We start from the raw sequence: 13183 nt of genomic DNA on the forward strand, positions 1-13183 counted from the left end.
TTGAAAAGGTTTTCAGGATTGGACAGTACAACACGGACAGAGACTGATTGATAAAGGTGGTATTTAAGAGCGAGAACAGAAAAGACGACCAGTTAGCAAGGAAGAGTGGACTAGTAAATGTACTGAAGTTCAAAAAAGTATTCCTGCAGAGGGATATGACAAGGGACGAGAGAATGAGGGCAGCAGCCATGAGGATGGAGTGCAGGGAGAAATAAAGGAGTCTAAGAACTACAACCCCGAACCCTACAATCCTAGAGGGGAATGAGGAACCCTCCACAAGCAGTTCAACAGCCACCTTCCATCCAATAGAAGGTGTACCTGCCCTAACCCCTGCCAGACCCCCACTAAGTGCACACCTAGGGCACCCTCCCCCGCACTCCCTCTCTCCCCAGGACCTCCCTTCCTCCCCACCCCCCAAACCCTCCCTTGTACAAAATCTCCCCCGCCCCCCCCTAAGCCCTCCCTTCTTACGCACGCCCTCTCGTCTTCCCCACGCCCTCCCTTCTCCTCCATCCCCAATCCCTCCATTCTCCCCCACCCTCCCAAACCATCCAATCCCCCCCAACCCCCTAAGCCCTCCCTTCTCCCCTACTCCACTAAGCCTTCCCTTCTTCTTTACCCACCTAATCCCCCCCTTCCCCCACCCCCCAAGCCCTGCCTTCTCTTCTGCCCCCCCTCCTCTCCTGCCGCCCATGCCCCCTCCCTCCTTCACCACTCTCCCCATACCAGATCCTCCCAGCCTTCTCACACTCCAGATCACCCAGGTACCCTTCCTAGGCCCTCCCATCCAGGGCCCTCCCTGTTTCCCTGCTTTGGGGGAAATCAATAGAAACTGAGAAAGGACAGACAAGAGGCAGCATCAAGCTGATGTACTCAAACATAGATGAGATTACAAGCAAAGCATGTGAACAGAGCAGAAGAAGCAAACCCAGACATCATTGGGCTCACTGAAACAAAACTCTTAGAAATCATAATGAATGCGGTGTTTCCCCAGGACTACACTGTAATAAGGAAAGAGAGGGCAGGAAGAGGCCGAGTGGCAGAGTGGCCCTACTAATGAGAAAGGAATGGAGTTTCATGGAGATGGTTATCCCGGGCTGCGAAGGATTCAGAGACTACATAATAGGCAACATGACAATGGGAGAACAAAGAGTAGTAGTAGCAGTGATATATAACACTCCACCAAACGACAGAAGACTCAGGCAAGAATATGACAACAACAACATGGCATTTAACACTATAACTGAGAGGGCCGCCTCTGCTGCCTATAGAAACAGATCCGTCTGCTCATCATGGACTACATCAATCATGGAAGAATAGACTGGGAGAACAAGGAAACACATGGAGGTGAGTATAAATGGAGAGCGAAACTATTGGAAGTGGCGACAAGAAAATTTTCAAGCCAGCATGTCAGGGGAATCAACTAGAATGAGAAGAAACAATGAACTAGCGAGACTCGACCTGGTCTTCACTCTGAATGACTCCGACTTAAGGGAAATCGGTTTCGAGATCCCAGTTGGAATGAGCGACCACAGTGTACTGACGATTGAGTATCTGGTCGAAGAAGAGTTAATGAACTCAAGGAGGGGAACTGAAAACAAAAGGCTGGCATTCCGAAAGGGAAACTATGAGGAGATATGCAAATTCCTAACAGATATAACATGGGAAACAGAGCTCAGTGAAAAGACGGACCAAGACATAATAGAATAAATCACGCAGAAGTGTAAGGAGGCAGCAGTCAAGTTTGTTCCGGTCGAAAATGAGAACAACGAAATGCAGTTGAGAAACACATGGTTTAATCAGAGATGTAGGCTAGCTAAGAAACAGAGTAAAATGGCCTGGAGAAACGATAGAAATAACAGGACACTTGAGAGCAGAGAAAGATACCAGGAGTGCCAGGAATGAATATGTCAGGTTGAGAAGAAAGGCAGAAAGACAATACGAAAATGACATCGCAAGCAAGGCAAAGACTCAACCTAAATTGCTGCACAGCCACATCAGGAGAAAAACAACAGTAAAGGAACAGGTAATGAGATTAAGGATAGGGGCCGACAGATTCACTACAAACGACAAGGAAGTCTGCGAGGAACTGAATAAGAAATTCCAGGAGGTCTTCACATTAGAACAAGGGGAAGTTCCAGAGATAAGAGAGGGAATAGTTAACCAGGCACTACTAGAAGAGTTTGAGATTACCAGTGGGATGTAAGGAAGCTTTTGCTAGAGTTGGATGTGACAAAGGCTATAGGCCTAGATGGAATCTCCCCTTGGATACTAAAGGAAGGAGCAGAAGTACTGTGCCTGCAACTCTCCATAGTGTATAACAAATCACTGGTAACAGGGGAACTGCCAAAAATTTGGAAGACGGGAAATGTAGTCCCGATATACAAGAAATGGGATGGACAAGAGGCACTGAACTACAGTCCAGAGTCCGTAACTTGCATTCCAAGCAAGCTGATGGAGAATATTGTGCGGAAAAAGCTAGTGGAACATCTGGAGTGAATGAACTTTGAAACAAAGCATCAACATGGATTCAGGGATGGCAAGTTCTGCCTCACAGGATTAATTGAATTCAACCACAAGTCAACAAAAATGAGGCAAGAAGGAAAGGGATAGGCAGACTGCATGTTTTTGGACTGCAAGAAAGCCTTTGACACAGTACCACACAAGAGGCTAGTGCAAAAGCTGGAGATGCAGGCAGGAGTGAAAGGAAAGGTACTCCATTCTATAAGGGAGTACCTGACCAACAGAAGACAGCGAGTCACTGTGAGGGGTGAGGTCTCATATTGGCGAGGTGTCACCAGTGGAGTCCCACAGGGTTCAGTCCTTGGACCTATGCAGTTTCTGATATATGTAAATGATCTCCCAGAGGGTATAGAATAGTTCCTCTCATTGTTTGCTGATGATGCAAAAATTATGAGGAGGATTGAAACAGAGAAAGATAGTATGAGACTACAAGATGACCCAGACAGACTTTATAAATGGTCCAACAAATGGCTACTAAAGTAAAGTACCCGAGTAAATGTAAGGTAATGAAACTAGGCGGTGGAAACAGGAGGCCAGACACAGGATATAGAATGGGAGATGAATTACTTCATGAAACGAACAGAGAGAAAGATCTAGGAGTTGATATCACACCAAACCTTTCTCCTGAAGCCCACATAAATAGGATTACATCTGCGGCAGGCGCGAGGCTGGCTAACATCAGAACAGACTTCAGGAACCTGTGTAAGGAATGTGGCCCCAGCATGGAGCCCGTACTTTGTCAAGCACAAGACGAAGCTTGAAAAATTTCAGAGGTATGCCACTAGGCTTGTCTCAAAACTAAGAGGAATGAGTTACGAGGAAAGCTGCGTGAAGTGCACTTCACGACACTGGAAGACAGAAGAGTAAGGGGATACATAATCACTACCTACAAAAATCTCAAGAGGAATTGAAAGGACAGATATGGATAAATTGTTTAACACGGGTAGTACGCGAACAAAAGGACACAGGTGGAGACTGTGTACCCAAATGAACCACAGGGATGTTAGAAAGCACTTTTTAGTGTCAGAATAGTTAACAGATGGATTGCATTAGACAGTGATGTGGTGGAGGCTGACTCCAAACACAGTTTCATATATAAATATGATAGAGCCCAGTAGGCTCAGGAATCTGTACATCAGTTGATTGACGGTTGAGAGGCGAGATCAAAGAGCCAGAGCTTAACCCCCCTCAAGCACAACTAGGTGAGTACACACACACACACACAGACAGTAGCCGTGAACCAGTAGTGGGACACACACGATTAGTGAGGTCCGCGGAAATTCGTCAATTTCTCGGGACATTGAAGGAGTATAGAGGCTAGATCATAGTATTTGGCCTCTTGCAGTGTGTAGCTAACAGGGTGCAACATAGCATAGTCATATTGCTAGCGATAGTGCGAAGATTTGGCGAAGAAACCAAAGTGGAGCTAGTCGCATCACCGGTGCATGTAAGTGTGCGACCTGACCGGGTGGGGCGACCCGCCGTGGACCAACCTGATTGTATTGTTGAGTGGTGACTGTGATCAGTGGTACAGTAAATTAGTGAACTGTCACACAACGATACAGTGACTGACTCCAGAGCTTTGTGTAGACAGAGAAGAACCGACCTCATCAATCTACCAGCACTTAGTGAATCACCTAGTGGGAGACAACAACGGATAACCATCGTCATCATACATTGTCCTTACTCATCTGGTTGTGTGAGCGGGAGGCAGACTGGTATGTACCCCCTCTCTGGTCAATTAATCAGGCGTACAGATTGAGGTAAAATATTATCAAATTCTTGTTCAGGATATCATATATATTTAAAAATCTCTGGGTGGCTCATTTAGGTAGAGGTAACGCTTAAGGGATCTCGTGGCACATACACGCACGCCCGTCCACGTACGTATGCACGCACACAAGCGTGCACACGCTAAAACAGACACACACACACACACACACACACACACACACACACACACACACACATGCATGCACACACACACACAAAGTAAAGTACATACAAATGTTCAGTCAGGGGAAAAGGCATTGACACCTGGGATCAAGGGATAGGACCTTACTATCCCCCCCTCTTAAACCCCCTTCTGACCTGACCTGACCTGGTCGCCATCTCCGCCCCCCCCACCCCCAGTCCCCCGCATCCCCCATACACACACTCTTCCCCTTCCCACTCTCTCCCCCTCTCTTCTTCTCTCCCACTCTCTCTATCTCCCACTCTCTATCTCTCTCCCACTCTCTCTCTCTTGCTCTCTCTCTCTCTCTCTCTCTCTCTCTCTCTCTCTCTCTCTCTCTCTCTCTCTCTCTCTCTCTCTCTCTCTCTCTCTCTCTCTCTCTCTCTCCCTCCCTCCCTCCCTCCCTCTCTTTCCTTCCCCCTCCCTCTCTGCCCACACACACACACACCTCCCCCCCTCTCTCCCTCTCCATCTCTCTCTCTCTCTCCCTCTCTCTCTCCCTCCCGCCTCTCTCTCCATCTCCTCCCCCCTCCCCTTCTACTTTCTTCTCACTTCAGTGGAAGGGTCGGATCGCCCCAACCCACTCATATATCTCTCCCTTTATCACTCCCTTTCTCTCTCTCTCTTTCTTTCTCTCTTCCTCTCTCTCTCTCTCTCCCTCCCCCATCCCGCTCTGCCCTTCTGACGAATCCTATCACGGCAAAACTATAGGAACAGGGGCAAGCATGGCAGCCAAAGGTACCAGGGGAACAGGGAAGAGCCAAAGTGACGAAATGAAGGAAATGTTCACCCAGTTTCTGGAGGACATCAAGAGTGAGTTGCAAGAAATGATGCAGGAAATGAAGAACAAAATAAGCAACCTGAAAAGAGAACTGACAGCTGCAAAGGAGGAGATTAGAGCCCTCAAAGAGAATGGTATCGAGGCTGAGACTCAGAAAACCATCCAGGGAGAAGGTGGTAATAGTTTTTTGGATGAGAATGACACAATAAAAGCAACATTTGCAGAAACACTAAAAAAAAAAACTCTGAAGTAATGACTGCAGTGATGGAGGTGGCCATGAAAGCAGCCACCTCACAGGAGGCGGCACGCTCCACTAGCCAACTGCTGGAAAGGAACAGATCAGTGGTTGCTGTGGGTATTAAAGAGCAGGAAGACTCTAATAGGACAGAGTGGAATGACAAGGACAAAGCAGCAGTTAATGAAGTACTAAAGGCACTAGACATGGAAGGGGCTGAGCATAGCATTGAGAAGGTTTTCAGGCTAGGTTGGTACAACAAAGACCGAGACCGAATGATAAAGATAGTGTTTGCAAACGAGAGCACAAAGGAGAATATCCTATCAAGGAAGAGCTCCCTGAAAAACGTGAGAAAATTAAAAAATGTATTCCTCCAGAGAGACATGACAAGGGAGGAGAGAGCCGTGGCGGCAGAAGCAAGGAAGAGGCGCAGAGCGAGAGGGGAAAACCAGGAAGTCACAGCTCCCAACACAACACCCCCAGAGGCGAGGGGGGAACCCACAACCAGCTACCCAGTAACACCAGAAGGGAGGACAACCCCTGCAGAGGACAACCTCTGCATAGAAAATCCCCCTACCCCAAACCCTCCCTGCCCCCACTCAAATGTTCAGCCAAATCTCCCTTCCCCCACACCCAATCCCCACCCTTCTACCCCTCCCCTCCACCCGAGTCCTCCCTCCCCCCCTTTCCTTCCCGTCCTCCCTCCCCTTTCACCCCATACCCTCCCTGTCCCTCATCCTTCACTGGATCCCCCGCCCCTCATCCCAGTATCCTCAGAGACCCTGTTATCCACCTCGCAGGTCCTCACACCCATGGAACAGCCTCCCCAACCAGCAGAACACTCACCAAGGAGGTGATTTGAGAAGGGACAGAAGAAAGTGAGCCTCAAAGCGATGTACACTAACATAGATGGAATTACAAATAAAGCAAATGAGCTTGGAGAACGGGTACTAGAGGAAAACCGAGACATAATAGCCCTCACAGAAACAAAGCTCTCGTAAACGATAACAAACGCAGTGTTCCCACAGGACTATTATGTTATGAGGAAAGAGAGGGAAGGAAGAGGTGGGGGTGGTGTAGCTCTGCTGGTAAGAAAAGGCTGGGATTTTGAGGAGATGGATATTCAGGGCTGTGAAGGTTTCAGTGACTACATGGAAGGTACCGTAACAAATGGAGGGAAAAAAAATTATAGTCGTAGTCATATATAATCCACCACCAAATGACAGAAGACCTAGACAGGAATATGATAGAAACAACATGGCCACCATTAACATAATAGAAAGAGCAGCTTCTGTTGCTAGCAGGAATGGATCTGGACTACTAATTATGGGAGACTTCAACCATGGGAAGATAGATAGGAAGAACAGAGACCCGCATGGAGGACCAGAAACATGGAGAGCTAAGCTGCTGGACGTGGCAACAAGAAACTTCCTAAGCCAGCACATCAAAGAACCAACAAGAATGAGAGGAGAAGATGAACCAGCAATGCTTGATGTGATATTTACCCTAAATGAGTGGGATACAAGGGAAGTTAAGATGGAAGCGCCCTTGGGAATGAGTGACCACAGTGTATTGAACTTTGAGTACCTGGTAGAGCTAGGACTTATCTCTCCCAAAAAAGAACTAGGAATCAAAAGGCTGGCATACCAAAAGAGGAATTATGAACAGATGAGAAGTTTCCTAAGTGAAATACCTTGGGACACAGACTCAGAGATAAGTCTGTACAGGGTATGATGGACTATGTTACCCAAAAGTGTCAGAAGGCAGTAAACAGGTTCATCCCGGCCCAAAGGGAAAAATCCGAGAAGCAACAGAAGAATCCATGGCATAATAGGGCATGTATGGAAGCGAAGAAACTGAACAAAAGAGCGTGGAGGAGCTTCCGGAATAACAGAACACCAGAAAGCAGAGAGAGATACCAGAGAACCAGGAATGAGTACGTCAGGGTGAGAAGAGAAGAAGAGAAAAGTTTTGAAAATGATATAGCAAACAAAGCCAAGATCGAACCAAAGCTACTCTACCGTCACATCAGAAGGAAAACAACAGTGAAAGAACAGGTATTGAAACTTCGAACAAGCGAGGACGGGTATACTGAGAATGACTGAGAGGTGTGTGAAGAACTCAACAAGAGGTTCCAGGTTCCTTCACAATAGAACAAGGTGAGGTCACTGTGCTAGGAGAAAGGGAGGTAAACCAGGTGGCCTTGGAAGAGTTCGAAATTACGAGAGAGGTAGTCAAGAGACACCTGCTGGATCTGGATGTTAGAAAGGCTGTTGGTCCAGATGGGATCTCACCATGGATACTGAAAGAGTGTGCAGAGGCACTTTGCTTGCCACTCTCCATAGTGTATAGTAAGTCGCTGGAGACGGGAGACCTACCAGAAATATGGAAGACGGCGAATGTGGTCCCAATATACAAAAAGGGCGACAGGCAAGAGGCACTGAACTACAGGCCAGTGTCCTTGACTTGTATACCATGCAAGGTGATGGAGAAGATCGTGAGAAAAAACCTGGTAACACATCTGGAGAGAAGGGACTTCGTGACAAATCGCCAACATGGGTTCAGGGAGGGTAAATCTTGCCTTACAGGCTTGACAGAATTCTACGATCAGGTGACAAAGATTAAGCAAGAAAGAGAGGGCTGGGCGGACTGCATTTTCTTGCATTGTCGGAAAGCCTTTAATGCAGTACTGCATAAGAGGCTGGTACATAAGCTGGAGAGACAGGCTCGTGTAGCTGGTAAGGTGCTCCAGTGGATAAGGGAGTATCTAAGCAGAGGAAGCAAAGAGTTACGGTGAGGGGTGAGACCTCCGATTGGCGTGAAGTCACCAGTGGTGTACCACAGGGCTCTGTACTCGGTCCTATCTTGTTTCTGATATATGTAAATGATCTCCCGGAGGGTATCGATTCATTTCTCTCAATGTTTGCAGACGATGCTAAAATTATGAGAAGGATTAAATCAGAAGAGGACTGTTTGAGGCTTCAAGAAGACCTAGACAAACTGAAGGAATGGTCGAACAAATAGTTGTTAGAGTTTAACCCAACCAAATGTAATGTAATGAAGATAGGTGTAAGGAGCAGGAGGCCAGATACAAGGTATCATCTGGGAGAGGAAATTCTTCAGGAGTCAGAGAAGGAAAAAGACTTGGGGGTTGATATCACGCCAGACCTGTCTCCTGCAGCACATATCAAGCGGATAACATCAGCAGCATATGCCAGGCTGGCCAACATACGAACGACATTCAGAAACTTGTGTAAAGAATCATTCAGAACTTTGTATACCACATAAGTCAGGCCAATCCTGGAGTATGCAGCCCCAGCATGGAGTCCATATCTAGTCAAGGATAAGACTAAACTGGAAAAGGTTCAAAGGTTTGCCACCAGACTAGTACCCGAGCTGAGAGGTATGAGCTACGAGGAGAGACTACGGGAATTAAACCTCACTTCGCTGGAAGACAGAAGAGTTAGGGGGGGACATGATCACCACATTCAAGATTCTGAAGGGAATTGATAGGGTAGATAAAGACAGTCTATTTATCACAAGGGGAACACTCACAAGGGGACACAGGTGGAAACTGAGTGCCCAAATGAGCCACAGAGATATTAGAAAGAACTTTTTTAGTGTCAGAGTGGTTGACAAATGGAATGCATTAGGAAGTGATGTGGTGGAGGCTGACTCCATACACAGTTTCAAGTGTAGATATGATAGAGCCCAATAGGCTCAGGAATCTGTACACCTGTTGATTGACGGTTGAGAGGCGGGACCAAAGAGCCAGAGCTCAATCCCCGCAAACACAACTAGGTGAGTACAACTAGGTGAGTACACACACACACACACACACACATATATATATATATATATATATATATATATATATATATATATATATATATATATATATATATATATATATATATATATATATGTCGTACCTAGTAGCCAGAACTCACTTCTCAGCCTACTATGCAAGGCCCGATTTGCCTAATAAGCCAAGTTTTCCTGAATTAATATATTTTCTCTATTTTTTTTCTTATGAAATGATAAAGCTACCCATTTCATTATGTATGAGGTAAATTTTTTTTTATTGGATTTAAAATTAACGTAGATATACGATCGAACCTAACCAACCCTACCTAACCTAACCTAACCTATCTTTATTGGTAAGGTTAGGTTAGGTAGCCAAAAAAAGCTAGGTTAGGTTAGGTTAGGTAGGTTAGGTAGACGAAAAAACATTAATTCATGAAAACTTGGCTTATTAGGCAAATCGGGCCTTGAATAGTAGGCTGAGAAGTGCGTTCTGGCTATTAGGTACGACATATATATATATATATATATATATATATATATATATATATATATATATATATATATATATATATATATATATATATATATATATACACCCCAACCCCCCTCGGCATTTTATATCAACAAATGCATGTGGGGCTTAACAACCTACCCCAAGACCACCAAATTAATAGTCCCTGCGGGACTAATTAATGGGCTCTGAGTGATAGAGCGCTTGGGGCCACTGGGCCCCGCCACCCCGTGGGGCGGCAGTGTTGCTGCGAATATAATGTTTCAGAATTATTTTGATGTTTCTCATTCGTTTCTTCTCTGACTTTTTGCTGTAATATTATTCAAAAGTGTGTTGTTGAGGAATTTATATAGTTCAATGTGTGGAACATTGCTATGCTAAAAGTTATGGGGCTCATGTATGTGACATGCATATTATATTCTACGATCAATCAAACAGTGTTTTTGCTGTTATTACACTATATACACATACACGTTGTATATACCAATCTACATTTTGGAGCACCATAAAGAACCACACATATCGTGTGTTGAAAGTTTATATTCACAGAACAAGAATTCAAAGTCAGCCTAGCGTTCGAGAGGTGAGTGTGGCAGAGGCTGCACCAAATACATATTTACATAATTATTTCAGTATTTGTAAATGATTTTATATCTAGATTTTTGCAGTAATTTTATTCAATAGTGTGCAATATATGAAATGTATATAGCTAAATGTGTGGAACTTTGCTATTCTCAAAAATATGGAGCTCATATATGGTGACATATATTATATTCTTAGATCAACCACAGTGTTCTTGTTGTTATTACGCTATATACGCATGTTACATATCACTGTCAACATTTATAAATCATAACATACTAATAAGCAGTTCTGGTGGATATGGTGACGAAATCAAAACACAGCAGGGTGCCTCAAGCAGACGACGCCAGCAGTCACATGATGCAAGACAATGATACCAATATTCTACTCATCTCACTATGACTAGCTACAAAACTGCTGTTATTATCACATTCCTGTCACAAATTTCCGAATATGAATCCATTTCCATAACAAAATGAACATTGGTGACGAAACATTAGGTCGTTTCATGATGCGCAGATGCAGGAAACAAAGACTGGGTGCTGTGTCTCTCTACCTCATGCTGTGAATATCATAACTAACAATGTGTTCATTGATATCTGAACATTCTTCATAGTCTTTATGACAGTCGGGATCATCTATAACACTATCAACGCAGAATAACTTCAGTTACCTATTTTATTTATCATTACTAAGTGGTGCTGTGGCCCGTAGCTGCACAGCGGTGCTGTGTGCGGCTCCTGCATGCACCAGCCTTGGTCGCTTTCTCAATATTTAGGCTCTCACGTATGCTGACGTTTTTTTTTTCAAGATGGCGTCTGTTTACAGGAGTCGTGAGACGCAGGATGTGAACTACGTGTACCTGCGGGAGTTTTGAATCGTTCCCTATATTTAAAAGTGCCACATGGTGTTCTGCACGCCCTCGATCCAGCGTCACAAGACGCTCTGTGCAGTGCAGTGGCTAGGGACATGCCAATAGACAATCATAGTAATATTGGTGGACAAAGTTCCGACAGACCAACATGTGTATGGTCTCAAAGCCACCTCTAAATTCCTAAAAGATAAAGGATTTAAACTAGCAGGTTCTCCAATCGGTCCCGACCAAATAAGGGATATTGGAATACTGATAGGAGCTGATTAATATCACCAATATATTTTGGGTTCAATAAAATCATTAGGTATTAATTTATTCCAGCCAGCAGGAGGCAGTTCAAGCAAACTGCCCTTGATAACCATTCATCGGCAAATCCTATTTCAGGGAAAATAATATATGATCAATGCCTCATTCTTAAATTTTCCTGAATCATAACCACTATACCGGGAACCAAAGAATTTGTATTAATATTCAGCTATTATGTAATCCTCCTCTTGTCCTTATTGTTAACATATACAATGATATATTTGATATTCAAACTTTCGTATTCTTTACTACGTCTTCAATGAACTCTTGTGAATGTACTGCTGAAGTGGTTGTCGTCTTAACTACAGTTTCAGCTCTTTATTCTCTGAGGATTTTGTCTCATCTTCTCACCTCTTTCCAGCTTCCCCGATGTCTCGTTTTGCTGCAATCTTTGTTATTCTTTTGCACAGACTCACAAACATTGTGCTTTCTCTCTTAGATTGTCAATCAAACTACAGAGAGAAAGACAAAGTTTATGCGGATCCTGACACAAATGCATCGTCATATTCATTGAAAGAATAAACAAGTGTGTAACATGTCTACACTTGGCAAGAGTTGACCCAACACTGACATGAGCTGAGCACCATGTACTAGCATACAAATCCTCTTCTTAAACAACAAACCTGTCCCTATAACACAAGGCATCGTGGTGTATTGTTCCTCTTTATTATTGTCTAAATAAACTGATAATCACAATATGCTGAGTGTAACAAATCAACATAAGAGAAAACTTAGGGTCTCGAACTCATGAACAGAGCTGTCGCACAATGACACTTTCTTCACTCGACTATAAACTGTCAAGAAATATTGGATGTGCAAGGAACTTGATAGTAGCCAAATGTGTGCTGAAACTTTCTGGTTAATATTCTTGTAAGATAATTAGAACCACCAGAAGGCCTTCAAATATGGAACAAGGCCGCATTCCAAAACAACTTTACAAACTTTACAGGAAACATTTAACTTAATAGAGTTCAACAGTAAAGATGGTTCCAAGAATATTATGTAATAAATAAATAATATACATAAATTATGCACCAAACTTACCTGGAGTGTATGTAGTGTGCAAGTAGCTGAAGCGGAGACCAGGAAGAGGTGGTGGTGGAGGAGCTGGCGGTTCTGGGTCACGGGAGATAAGATTTAGCTTCTTATGTTACAGATGTTGTGTTCCCTTCTCTTCCCCGCCCCCTATCAAGCGCCCTCTCCATGGTAAACACACCCACCTCCCACACTGTCATGAGAGTTAAAAATGTTATTGAATATCTACACGCTGTCATCGCAGAAGATGGTAAAGTATATCTGCACACTGACCTGGGCAGTGAAGAGGTAATAGTATATATCTGCACGTTGACATGGAAGGTCATAGTTGTATATAATCCAAGTCAGGATTATATACGACTATATAATCCTGACTTGGAAGATTAGGGTGCTTTCCTATCATCCTATCACTACCTACCCAACGGCGACTACGGGGAAGTGAGGTCAAGCTCTTTATATGCTCCGCCTAATACCCTAGTTATTATAATCTAATTATACTGATGGTCGAATGCTTTATTAAATCTAGTCTTATGGTTGTGGAGGGAGGTGGCTTCTATAACTTCTTCTTTCACTGT

General features: G+C 44.3%; 1 protein-coding gene across 1 annotated transcript in view; it reads right to left on the minus strand.

The window, feature by feature from the left end:
* LOC123750924 (macrophage mannose receptor 1-like) overlaps positions 1-12747 on the minus strand; it is an 81480-nt gene extending 68733 nt beyond the window's left edge. Inside the window, exon 1 of the mRNA XM_069316581.1 lies at positions 12618-12747. The gene's annotated coding sequence lies outside the window, so the exon portion shown is untranslated. The remainder of the gene's footprint in view (positions 1-12617) is intronic.
* Positions 12748-13183: the final 436 nt, after the last annotated feature.

This window comes from Procambarus clarkii, chromosome 84, assembly GCF_040958095.1.
Source record: "Procambarus clarkii isolate CNS0578487 chromosome 84, FALCON_Pclarkii_2.0, whole genome shotgun sequence".
NCBI lineage: Eukaryota > Metazoa > Arthropoda > Malacostraca > Decapoda > Cambaridae > Procambarus > Procambarus clarkii.